Here is a 12,481-nt window from a genome sequence, read left to right as displayed (position 1 = left end):
GAACTTAATTAACACACCATACTGGCCTATTGTAAATAAACTTTCTGTTCTCTTACTTTTTCATAGGTCTTTATAATCTTTTGTCAGTTTATTCTACTTCTTTAAGCATCAACCTTCCATGGTGATTTAATTTACTCGTTTCACGAAGAGTATAAAGTGCATCTATATATTTCCTCGAAAATGGAGATGAAAAACAACTTGAACAGTGCATTTAGATGCAGCGCGACAGGAGAAAATAAAAACGTGCATTGACAAATTAAGAGATAGAATGACACCAGAGTGACACACACTGATAAGAGACATTTTCTTCACACTTTTATTAGGATCACTCAAATATTAGTTTATCTTCTGCCACTCTTTAATAAATATAATAAAGTTTCTCAATTTGACCCAAACTCATCAGGGCAGCATGATGACATAATGGTTAGCACTGCTGTCTCACAGCTTCAGGGTCCCGGGTTCAATTCCTGCCTCCGGTGACTCTGTTTGGAGTTTGCACCTTCTCCCTGTGTCTGCATGGTGCTCCGGTTTCCTTCCACAGTCCAAAGATGTGCGCGTTAAGTCGAATGGTATGCTAAATTGTCCTTTAGTGCGCAAAAGGTTAGGTGGGGTTACTGGGTTAGAGATAGGGTGGAGGCGTGGGCTTAGGTAGGGTGCTTTTCCAAGGGCAGGTGCAGACTCGATGGGCCAAATGGTCTCCTTCTGTACTGTAAATTCTATGATTCTATGATCTGGGCCTCAGTTTTGATAAACTGCGTAAAACATTATGGCCCAGATCTTCTGAGTTGGATTGCCCCTATGTTCCATGTCTAGACATTGTTCTGTATTTCTGGCTTTCCCAGAAATGCAGAGCCCATCAAAAGTTCAATTCCAGCATTGTAGCACTGGGAGAAAGCCAGGGCATGCCCCTTTTTAGAGCACTAGCTGCCATATGGTAAATTGGAAAAAAATGATTTTATTGAGGATTTTTGTAATCTACAGAAGATAATTGTGGACATACATTGAAAACAAAAGAAAAAAAAACTTGATTATTGTCACAAGTAGGCTTAAATTAACACTGCCATGAAGTTACTGTGAAAATCTCACAGTCGCCACATTCTGGCTCCTGTTCGGGTACACAAAGGGAGAATTCAGAATGTCCAATTCACCTAACAGAACGTCTTTCGGGACTTGTGGGAGGAAACCGGAGCACCCGGAGGAAAGACACAAGGAGAACGTGCAGACTCTGCACAGACAGTGATCCAAGTGGGATTTGAACCCAGGAAGCTGGCGCTGTGAAGCAACAATGCTAACCACTGTGCTACCGTGCAAGAGAAATATATATACATCGGTCATCTTCAGTTATTTACGTTCGTTATTTTTTGTTATTTACAATGCTTACAGCTTCTTGATTTTTGTTTTCCAGTAGGGGTTTGGCTCTAGTTGGGCCCCCTGATCCCCTCGCCCCCCTTTTCTTCCTGATCCCACTCCCCCTCTGGCTGTCTGGCGTGCTTTCTTCCCTCGTCTGCTCTTGTGTACTGCTCCAGTTGGATTGGCGTGGTGCCACGTATTTTGCTTTTGCTGGGCTTGGTTGGGCTCCTTGCCTCTTTATTCGACCCCCCCCCCATCTCTCCTTACTATACCGTGACTACCTTCTCCCTTCATAGAACATAGAACAGTACAGCACAGAACAGGCCCTTCGGCCCTCAAATGTTGTGCCGAGCCATGATCATCCTACTCAACCCACGTATCCATCCTATACCCGTAACCCAACAACCCCCCCTTAACCTTACTTTTTTTTTTATTAGGACACTACGGGCAATTTAGCATGGCCAATCCACCTAACCCGCACATCTTTGGACTGTGGGAGGAAACCGGAGCACCCGGAGGAAACCCACGCACACAGGGGGAGGACGTGCAGACTCCACACAGACAGTGACCCAGCCGGGAATCGAACCTGGGACCCTGGAGCTGTGAAGCATTTATGCTAACCACCATGCTACCCTGCTGCCCTTTAGCTTCCTTTGGCTTATTGGCTGTTGGCTACAAACAGGTCTTGGAACAACTGGGTGAATGGCGCGCATGTTTTGTGGAAACCCTCTTCCAATCCCGGATGGCGAATTTAATTTATTCCTTCTGGAGAAATTCTGGTAGGTCAGGCAGCAAGTCTGCAGCTTTGGGTGGTGCTGCTGATCGGCAGGATTCTCCGGCGGGCGACTAGGGAAGCAAAGGGCGTCAGCCCCTCTCACCATGAAGAGATCTGCCTGTTCTGTTACCCTGAAGACTACCACTTTTGGGAAAGGCTCCACCCTCATCCCACCACCTTGGACATTGCCTCAAAGAAGGCTGCCTAAAACCCAACAAGTCTAGGGCAAGACCAGAACATGTGGGTGTGGTTGGGCGGGCCTCCGTGGCATTTGTCCTTCACCTCCGAGAAGAACCTGCTCATTCAGGCTCTGGTTAAGTGGGCTCTGTGAACCACTTTCAGCTGCATTAGGCTTAGCCTTGCGCACGTGGAGGTGGAGTTTACCCTGTGCAGTTCTTTGTTCCAGTGTCCCCACCCTATTTGAAACTCCAAGTTCTCCTCCCACTTTTCTCTTGTCTTGTCCAGTTGTGTGTTAGCCCTCCCTAGTAGTCGCCCATACATGTCTTCGCAATTCCCCTTCCCTAGGATGTCCACATCCATGAGGTCCTCTAACAATGATTGTTGCGGTGGTTGTGTATGTTCCTCGTTTACCTAGTAAGAAGTTTTTGACCTGCATGTATCTTAGTTCCTTCCCCATTCAGCTGGAACTTCTCTGTTAGTTCCTCGAGCGTTGTCAATCTGTTGTCAGTATAGAAGTTCCTAACTGTCAGCGTTCCCCCTTCCTGTTCCCATCTTTTGATGGTAGCGTCCATTGTCACGGGCGTGAACCTGTGGTTGTTGCAGCTGGGGCCTCGTCGGCCATTTTGGTTCACCCGAAGTGCTCTTGCAGCAGGTTCCACGACCGGAATGTTGCTACCAATATTGGGCTCGTCGAGTATTTATTTGGTGGAGATGGAAGTGCTGCCGCTGCTAGTGCCTGGGGGAGGGGCCCTCCTCCAATAGCACCCACTCCGCTTCTGGCTCTTTTATCCACCCCTTTACCCTCTCCGTTGTTGCCGCTCAATGGTAATATTGCAGGTTTGGGAGGGCTAGGCCCCCCATGGTTCTCGCTCTCCGCAGTACCCTTTTTGGGATCCTTGTGTTCTCCTCCCCCTCCTTCTTTTAACTTCCTCCATTAGGCTGGTCAGGTTCCATTTGTGCATCCCCGTCCAGTCATGAGCGATTTGGACCCCCAGGTAACAAAATTTGTGTTGGGCCTGTTTAAATGGCATTCCCTCCAGCTCTGCCCCTCCCCCTTGCAGGTTCAGCAGGAAGACTTGCTTTGAGTTTATACCCCGACAAGGCTCCAAACGCTTTCAAGTGAGCTATGATTCCTTCCATGCTGCCTTGCGGGTCCGAGATGTGGAGGAGCAGGTCATCTACATAGAACAAGACTCTGTGCTCTTGGTCTCCTCTCCGGATCCCCTTCCAATTCTTTGCTGCCTTAAGTACGATCGCCAGTGGTTCTATCGATAGGGAGAACAGCAGCGGGAATCCCTGCCTGGTGCCCCTGTGCAGCTGGTGGTATTTGTCCGTATGCTCGCTGTGGGGCGTTGTGCAGGAGTTTCACCCAGGCAGTGAACCAAGCCCTAACCGCTTCAGTACCTCTATGAGGTACTTCCATTCAACTCTGTTGAAGGCCTTTTCTGCATCCAGCGAGATGATCCCACAGGTGTTCTCTCCCCGGTTGGGGTCATGATCACGTTTAGCAGGCGCCTGATGTTCGATGTTAGCTGTCTACCCTTAACAAAGCCCATTTGTTCTTCTGCTATCACCTCTGACGCAGTCCTCCAGCCTTTTGGCTAGGATCGCGGAACGTTCCGCTCTTACTAGCCCTGGAAGCACCAATTGTCCCACTACAAGGAAGTTGATCCGTGAACATGCATTGTGTACTTGAGAGAAGGAGAATTCCTTCTTCCCCTGGGTGGGTGAACACCATGGGTTCACAGCACCCATCTGTTCCATTGATATGCCGAGTTCTTCCACCATGTTGGAGGTCTTCTCATGTTTTGGCATTCAACCTGTCTGTCTATGGGTCCTGTATACAGTTAAAGGCCAGCCCATGATTAGTCCGTACATGTCAATGTTGGGAATTTCCACCATGGTGCTCCTTATAAACTCCCTATCATCCCAGTTGGGAGAGTACACATTCACCAGGACTACTGGTGCCCCACCGATGACCATGACGTAGCGTCCCCCTGGGTCCGTGACCGTCCTTGTCGCCATAAACACTGTCCTCTTATTTAGCAGTATCCCCCCGGCCCTCATCTGGTAGGTCAGTCCCACCAAGCCCTTCCTTACCCTCTTGGAAGAAGACTATGTCGGCTTTCAAACTTTTCAGGTGGACAAAGACTCTGGATCTTTTCACTGGGCCGTTAAGTCCCCTGACGTTCCACATGACGATCCTGATTGGAGGAGGGGTGTCCAACCGCTCCTGCGGGATCAACCATACTTACTGTGGTCACGCCCCTGTTAGGGGGCTGTCCAAGATCCACGGTCACTGTTCTCCCCAAGAGGTCGGGTCCCTGTGCTCCAGGGTTTCCCGACACACAACGTGGCCGCCAACTGCATGTACGTCATGTGGGTGAGCCCCTGCACTCCTGGGTTTCCCTTTGTTCAGGGACCTTCCCAAGTGGTTGCTTGCAGTGCCTTTGTGTTCCAAGTCATCACGTATGACCTGTTGTAGGCAGTCTGATGCCCTTGCTCTCTTTATTCCTGTGGTTCCCTTATGGTGTTCTCTCCACCGCCCCCCCAACCTGCACCCCTCACTCCCTTACCTCTCTTTGTTCCCTAGTCGCTCCTCAGTTATTGCTGTCTGCCACCCCACCCCTTGCCCGATGCTTTGCAGCTTGCGAGAGATGTGCCGCTGCCTCGTTTTCCTGCATGCTTCCCAATGCTAGCTTCCCCTCGAGTGCTGTGGACCCCCCCAGGGTTAGATGTGTGTACTCCTGTTGCCCGTTCTCTGAGCTCTCTATCTGCTGTTCCCCTTATCCTGTCCTGCGCTCTGCTGCCTTCAATCTTTCCTTCGTCTCTTTCCTCCCTCATCCCCAGGCCAAGGCAGTGCAGTCCCGAGCAAAGTGTTCATCAGTTAGCAAATCAGAAAGTAAAAACCTCGTCCGATGAACTCTTCATCGCAGTCCCTGCTGCCGCTTCTCGAGTCCATTTTCCAGGACAAATTTATCCGCATCTGCCTTGGAATGTGACTCAGACTGGCTGGGTACAGCATCCCAAACTTTACGCCACTCTTGTACAGTGCGGCCTTCGTCCTGTTGGATTCTGTCCTGCCCTTGGCCAGGTCAGCCCCAATATCTTGTAGATCCGAATCCTGTAACCTTCCCAGTTACAATTCTTTGTTTGCCTCGCAGCATTCGTTCCCGGTCTTGGTACCGGTGCATTTTGGCAATGGATTTTTGGCGATGTGACCGGTAGGCTTGGTCTATTTCTGGTAGGTTGGGGAAGCTATCCCTTCCCACCAAATTGCCCAGCATTAGGGCCCACATAGTCCATTGGATTCCTACCTTTGATCACCTCTGGCAGGCCCACAATCCGTAGGTTTTGGCGCCTCGATCGGTTTTCCTGGTAGTCGATTTTCCCCTTCAGACTCTCCTGTGCCGTGACCAGCCTTGCCACTTCTCTTCTAGGTCGACGATCGGGTCGTCCTGGTCTGCTGTGGCTTTCTCCAGCATTTTAATGGTGTTTTCCTGAGCTTCCAGTCGCCTCTCCACCTTGCCTAGGGCCATGTGCATGGTCGCCAGAGCACCCCTGACCGCAGCTTGAATGTTGGTTTTTGTCTCTTCCTTTTGCTCTCTCAATTCCTTGAGAGAAATATCCTTCAGCCATCCTCTGGTGTGTGGGGCTTCTCGTGCGGCTGGCGGGTCAGTCCTTCTCCCTCTGGCGAGGCCCGAGCTTCGTTGCCTTGTGCGTCTGCCGACTCGACCGTTTGCTTCTCCTGGCTTTTTCTACTCCTAGTTTCCACGCGGCCTCTGGAGTGGCTGTTGTTTGGTATTTTTCCTAGTTGAAGTGTGGGGATGTTTTATCCTTTGTATTAGCGGGCCATTTCGGGTGCAAACAGCCTATTTCCAGGTTTGTGGGAGGGGAGCCACCTGACTTCTCAGCACATCCCCATCTCCGGAAGCCGGGATACTGGAGGAGTTGTTCTGGATGACTCGCCATATGTTAAGTTTAAATGTCCAGTCTCAATGTGCATGAATGGCTGAGTGAATGAATAGGTAGGGAAGGGAGGTGAGTGATGTAAATGGGTAGGGTGGCAAGTGAGTGAGGTGGCAGATGAGAGGCTGGCATGTGGGTAGGTAGCATGTGCCTGTTTCAGAGCTTGTTGAGTTGGGTCAGGAAGGATAGTCAGGTCAGTGGTTAGTCAGGTGGTAGTGGATAGTCAGATCTGGTTGGTGAGGCTTGGTTGGGTGGTCAGGGGCATTGTCAGGACTATTCGAGATGTCAATTCTGTAGTTACGCAGGTCTTAGACTAAGATTGTTCTAGGTAATCATTCAGGTAAGTACCAGAGAACTTTCTGAAGTCTCTGGTTCCAGGTCAGATTCGGAGACATTTAAAAAAAAATTTAGAGTACCCAATTTAACTTCCCCAGCAATTTCCATGGTGGGATTGGGTTGTACAGCCAGAGTCGACGATCCGAAAACTGGAAGATCTCTGCCTATATATTGCATTGTGATAGTGTTTCATCTTTTTATTTAAAATTTAAAGCAGTTTTATAAATGTAAATTATATTACATATTGCAATCTATAATTGTTCTCTCTCTTAACTGTTTGATCTGACATTGTGATCCTGGAAGGAGCAGCCTGCCAATTTTAAAAATAGGCATTGCTCAAGCCTTCTAAACCTATAAAGCAATAAATCTACACGCATACACATATATACGTAATATTATGTTATCTTTCATAGACAGTCAAATGGTGTCTTAAGGTGAAATGGGATTTTGGCCAGAGATAATTGGACCAGAGTGTGAAGCGATACTCCAATCTCCATCATAAATTATATATTACATTATACATTTCCATATACAAGCTTCACAATAGCAACTATCTATAGAAACATGTTATACTGTACTATTATTCTACTATGGTGGGGCTATCAACTTCTGCGAAATCTGTATAATTTAGTCTTTCAAATTGAGCTAATTCTGATGACAATCTGAGATATGATAAACTGTAAAACCCTATTAATTACTGCTCTCCAATGGAGTGGTTTATTTTAAACCAAGCATTTCTCAGGTTATCAGCATTTCCTACTACACTCATAAATAGAATGTTGTTTTAAGTTGGGGCAAATGTTTAAATTAATTCAATTATCACAAGCACTTACTGAGCTCAATTTCCAGATTGTATCACCACAAAAGTAACAAACAGAACTCAATGTGAATTCTTGTGTTAAAACTTGGAAAGTACATCAATTTTATCAAGAGTCAAAACTCAAATTCAATAACTCTCTTCTTCACCCACAAGACTTTGTATAGAGGATATTGCCCCTGCTAAAAAATGTCCTCATTCTGAGTTGCTGCTTGACCAGCAATAGAAACTACATTTATATTCTAGATAAGCATCTGATTTATGTTCTGGATCACTTAACAGGCATTCCTCTGGATATTTCTAGTTCCTATACCTAATAATTTCAGCAAATTCATACTTCTAAAAATAAATTTAGCGTGGCCAATCCACCTACCCTGCAAATCTTTGGGTTGTGGGGGTGAAACCCACGCAAACATGGGGACAATGTGCAAACTCCACACAGACAGTGACCCAGAGCCGGGATTGAACCTGGGACGTCGGAGCCATGAGGCAGCAGTGCTAACCACTGCACCACTGTGCTGCCCATGCAAATTCATATTTACCCCAACTTAAAAACAGCAAGACTGTAATATGGAACAACTGCTTCCATTTTTATTACCACTCCCTTTTTGTATTAATAGGTTACACAAGCTTGTCTAGGACTGCACATGCTGGAAGATAATATAGCCTGATCTCGTAAGAAGCAGCTACTAATTTAAAAGTACCAAGTGTTGGAAAAAGCAATGAGAGCAGTCATTTCAGATCTACCATGTATTTAATAGTCTCAATATTTAAACCATTAGTTAATTTAGTGAATAAAGGAGGTGTAAATGATATTAAATACAAAAACAGTAACACCACTACATTCAAAATTAATGTTCTGGTAATCAGGTGTGAATACTTATGAAACATAAAATTAAGTGTTATAATGTAAATTGGTAAAGCAACAAGCCAATATAAACTGTTTGATTTTTGGACTAAAATAACATTCAAAACAGCATTAAACAACTGCAGCGCATTGTTCTTATCAGCATGATCAATCCTTCATTAAACAATACTGGAGTAAATTAAGCTTCTCCCTAAGCTTGGAAGCAGCTGAATTTTAAGTGGGAGAAGACATTTCAAGGGGTTATTAACATATACACCACTTGTTTATGAACAAATAACAGAATTCACTATGTCTCTCATTAGTGGCAAAATGTCAAAACCATTGTAAAATAAAATGTTACTTTTCAAAATTAGCAGACAACTTAAACCAAATCAGAAGAGACCACAATTTTTTTCCATCACAGCTGTTTATAAACAAGTAACTGAATGGGGGTGATTTCATTTCATGCATAGATTTGAAAATTTTAATTGGCATTAATAATAAAATGATTTAAGATAGATTTTAAATAGGGGTTGAATTTAAATAGACTATTAATAAATCCACTAAGTATATGTGCATTAGTCAATGTTAAAATACAGTTAAATGACTTGCTGTATCTGCTTCCTAACGCAATCTAATTTTGTTGCAATGCCAAGTAAAAGGCTTTCTGTATCTTTTTTTCCTGATTGAATACATTTACATTACATTTTGGGTTGCTCTGTATTATTATTTTGTCCCATGGGAAAAAATGTCCTGTGGTCTATTTTTCTGACTCCTTGAGTTTTTGCCATTTCTCAAATTGAAGTAGTTTGTACCTGCCACGTAATAATTCCTGTTCTTAGACTAGTATCTTAATGTATGTCACACTGGTCTATGGACTTTGTGTACGGACTGATGCAGGGAAAATTTACAAGGATAATATCAGAAATGCCGGGTATTCGTATCAGGAAAGAACTGACAGGCTGGGTCTCTTTTATTCCTTTTGTAAAACAGATGAGGGATGACCTAATAAAAACAGTTCTTTCATATTATGAAAATGCTTACTCTTGCGGGTAAGAGCATAACTAGAGGTCATTAATATACAATAGTTAGTAAGAAAACTAATAGGAAATTCAGTAGAAACGTCTTTAAACAGTGATGAGAATGTGGACTTGCTGCCACAGGGAGTAGTTGAAGAAAATACCATAGATGTATTCAGGGTAAAGTTAGACAAACATGAGGAAGAAGGGAGTAGAGGGTAACAAAGATAAATTGATAAGAACAAAGGTTCAAGTGGATTATAAACACCTGTATGAACTGGTTAGATCAGATGTTCTGTTTCTGTGCTGTATATCCTTTATAAACGCTTTGAACAGGTAGTGGAATTTAACCAGAGCTACCAATTTGGCAAGTGTACGGAAAAATTTGGAAGACAAGTACAAAATATCGAGATTAATTTTATTCACAATAACAAGTACCTGAGAGTAGGTAAACATCCTTTGAGATAACGGTGGATCTTCTGATATTAACTAATGGTCTGCATTTAGAATGCAGGTGCCAAAGTTTACAGTCTCTTTAATAGATACATCCAATCAATAATGCTTAGTCACAATTTGCAGATTATTCCATATGTCAGCTTTGCAATTGTTGTCCAAAGGCACTTTTTTGAAATTGGCCCAAAGAGCAGTGGTTCAGGGCATCTTTAGTTTCCCCGAGAGATAATATGCACCTAATCTACATTATGGAGGGTCTGATTAAAGTACACCAAAATGGAAAAGTAAATAAACTTGCAAAAATGCAGTTATAAATTTGGTTCAAATGCATACTTTTGTGCATTTATTCAATGTATACTAAAGCTGAAAGGCTAATAACAAAATATTATAGGTTTGTAACTGGTTCTGAACTCAAATATTAGAAAAACATAATGCAATATTTCTCAGAGTAGAACAGGACTGACCATTTAGATTTTTCTTCAGTCAGACCTGAATGTAGATCCCAAGAAATAGATCATGCTATCGAACTAAAGATATCATATTATAATTGTTTTTTTGCAAAGAGTGAACACGCCAACAAAAAAGATGCATGACAAACTATAGGCTATAAACATATAATGACTCAGATGAAAGGTGCTACAGCAAGTGAGCACTGAAGGAATAGGTGGCTCTGCATGGTGAGCCTCAATGACTTGGAAAGGTATTTCTGCATTACACACAGCTTCTGCGATTCCACTGAACAACAGCTCAAGCCAGCTAAGGATGCAGTAATGGAGTTATACCCCTCATCTAAAGTGATTTGCAGAAAAGATCAATGAGCCCATTGAACGTGTGTTTCAATTGAATGCAAAATTTTCTATGCTCCCTCCTTGAGCTCTGCTATCAGAATATTCTTTGCACACAAAGATTTCCAGTGTGTACACATAATCTTGCATGTGTATTATTTGTGTGTAACTAAAATGTGACGGTGTGTTTTGATTCAGTAAATATCACTTGCAGTATTACAATAAGTGGGCATCAAGCTCTTCTCCCATACACCACAGTCTGAAGTTCTTGCACTTCGAGTGACATATTTTCTCAACAGTGTTTTTGGCAAGCCTTAAATATCTCCATTACCCAACAGTAACATATAGTAGTCACAGCACAGTCAGGAAATCTTCATATATGTTGGCTGATTTGTTACGAATTTTGAGCACTTTGTTTTTGTTATATTTCATTTTAAAAAATACATTTGGAGTACCCAATTAAGGGGCAACTTATTGTGGCCAATCCACCTAACCTGCACATCTTTGGGTTGTGGGTGTGAAAGCCACGCAGGCACAGGGAGAATGTGCAAACTCCACATGGACAGCGACCCAGAGCCGCGATCGAACCTGGGACCTCGGCGCTGTAGGCAGCAGTGTTAACCACTGCACCACTGTGCCGCCCGTTTTTGTTCTATTTCAATAAAAAGAATAGTTGTAGACTGTAGAGTCTGCTGGGTATAAAATAGATGGGTCCAATTATAGAAACATGCATTTCAAGGGTGGTTGGAATTGGATGACCAACTTGAGGGGTTTTTAAAGGTGACCCGAATTCTTGTCATAATGGAGGCAGGAGTTAACGCCATTCCTTTAAAATTGGCATTAGCTCTATTTTATACTTTATATAATTTGAAGCAAGCCTTTTGTTCTTCTTGGAGTAAAGTCTAGATCGTGAGCACAAACCGTCTCTTTATTCAGTGCTACTATTTGAAAAAGTCAAAGTACCAGCCTCGTTATTGGCTTGGCTCAAAATTAAAACATGTGCCAAACTAAAAACCTATAATTCAGTATTAGAGGTGCATTTAAAATATGCATGCACAATATTAAAGTAATTGCCACTTCGCAAAGAAAGACTGGACAGTGTAATTGCATTCTCCACCAATTTCAAAATTAATACTGCACTGGCAGTGATATTATAAAGAGATTATTAATAAAGGCAGAAGAAGAAGTGACTCCATGAATACTTAAGTAATTTTGGTCAAGTCAGAATTGCGCAAGCCCAAGGTGAAGGCCATGCGGTATAAAGAAAAAGTATTCTAAAATATTAATAAAATCTGAATTAATAAATAGATATGTCAAGGAGTGAGAATGTGAAATAAGTGGGCTTTCATTTGATACAGTCATAATACAAACAATCAATAATCTGAGGATTCTAATGGCTATTGGATCACCATTCTTGCAATTTATGCCATCATATAACATGTGCATGGTTGCTGCCTTGCAATTAACTTCAATACATCTGTCACTTTATAATTTATATCCTGTAACATGTTTAAGATATTCTTCTCTTGATTATTTCATTTTTCCTACATTTGTTTAAGGCCTGCTTAAGACTTCACAGCTGTGTGGTAGCTTTTTTATTTCAAAAAACAAGCAAAATACCAATGCAGACCTAAATGTTACTTGATGCCCAGAGGAATTTTTTTAGACCTACATATGAGATAATGCTGGTGGAAGAATTTAGAGGTTAAGCTTTTGAAAGCTTCCACAGCAGATGTTAAAAATATTCCATCTGGTCACATTTATTAAGAGCTGGTTTTCTTCTCATTATTCTCGTAATTCAGAAACTACATAAAAGTATTTTGTATTTGACAACATTATTGCGCAATATAAATATACTTCAAAGTAAAAAGAAAAATAATTTTAAAAAATAATCTATTTGGCATTCAGATCAAGTTACTTGAAAGTATAATCTTTGTTTTAATCTTTCCA

The 12,481-nt window shown here is 42.9% G+C and overlaps 1 protein-coding gene across 1 annotated transcript in view; it reads right to left on the bottom strand.

Moving 5' to 3' along the window:
- faf1 (Fas (TNFRSF6) associated factor 1) overlaps nt 1-12,481 on the bottom strand; it is a 490,861-nt gene that overhangs the window by 26,775 nt on the left and 451,605 nt on the right. The window lies entirely within an intron of this gene.

Source organism: Scyliorhinus canicula, chromosome 4 (assembly GCF_902713615.1).
Source record: "Scyliorhinus canicula chromosome 4, sScyCan1.1, whole genome shotgun sequence".
NCBI lineage: Eukaryota > Metazoa > Chordata > Chondrichthyes > Carcharhiniformes > Scyliorhinidae > Scyliorhinus > Scyliorhinus canicula.
Note: the sequence above shows the minus strand (reverse complement) of the source record. Positions and strands in the feature narration are given on the sequence as shown.